Here is a 1,137-nt window from a genome sequence, read left to right on the forward strand (position 1 = left end):
TCCCTCACTCTCCACGTTTACCTGATCCCACCTGATCGTGGTCTTCAACAGGTTATTTCATATCTTACTGGCAACAAAACAACTCATAATAAGATACAGAATGGCACCATAAATTAATTGATAAACACACAACACGAGTACAATTTTGTTTTTGTCTTGTTTTTGTTTATTTCTGTAGCACTTGGACAAAACGGAAATGTCTGATGGATACAACGTAATCAGAAAGATTAAACCACAGAAGCCCCTGAAGATGCATGACTGGTTCAAGTTGACAACGGATCTGGATGGTGCAGACATTTATCCTCAAGGCGACGAACCCCAGGTGAAAACAGTTTTGTTTTTTTTTTAATGTTCTGGTCAGTTTTGAGATTTTTGGGCTATTTTTCTTCTATAACATCTCTTCTTTCAGGCTATTGGGAAGAAAACATTCAAAATATAAATTTAGGTGTTAATTTCAAGTCAGCTCTCTGTACTGGAAATTTAATCAGACATATCACTAAAACCTTATGGCAGCCAAGGCTCTTAAATGCCAAATAAAAAGTCATGACATAGAACACTGACATATTGATCTACAGATTTTTCAATAATATATTTTTTTATGATGCTGGAGCATGTTTTTTTTTGCAGTTGGGTCTGGGGATGTCAGGCCATTTTATATGCTTCAAATTTAAAATCATCTGTGGATACAGACAATAATAAATCCATTAAATTCTCATCATGACCAAGCCTGACTCCATGTGCTCAGGAATATACACTGGAAGAATCAATCCTTTTTGTCTGTCTTTAGAAGTCTTTGGTGTTATTTACAACACCACTACAACTTAACCTCAGTAGGAGAAGGAAGAAATGTTTGACATTTTTTCCTTATTCATTTATTTATTTATTTTATTCATTTTTCTCTTTCACAGACAATAATGCTCAGATACGACAGCACAGACCCAGATTTCTACGAAGTGATAAAAAAGAATCCAGACCAAGACTTCAAGCTCACGCTCACACCAAAAAATGGGCATCAGCCTGTGTGGACCTGTGAAATTCAAGAAGGTCAGTTTGAAATAATACCACAAGAAATAATCTCAACTGTCTGCATACCACGCTCATTTAACCGAACATCATTAGTGAAGAAGATGTCTGCTG

General features: G+C 35.9%; 1 long non-coding RNA gene across 1 annotated transcript; it reads left to right on the forward strand.

The window, feature by feature from the left end:
• On the forward strand, nt 1–1,092 carry LOC121940047. Its single transcript, XR_006105565.1, has 3 exons — nt 1–51; nt 179–322; nt 909–1,092. It is a non-coding gene; the product is annotated as an uncharacterized LOC121940047 (long non-coding RNA).
• Nucleotides 1,093–1,137: the final 45 nt, after the last annotated feature.

Source organism: Plectropomus leopardus, unplaced genomic scaffold (genome assembly GCF_008729295.1).
Source record: "Plectropomus leopardus isolate mb unplaced genomic scaffold, YSFRI_Pleo_2.0 unplaced_scaffold7247, whole genome shotgun sequence".
In the NCBI taxonomy this organism is placed as follows: domain Eukaryota; kingdom Metazoa; phylum Chordata; class Actinopteri; order Perciformes; family Serranidae; genus Plectropomus; species Plectropomus leopardus.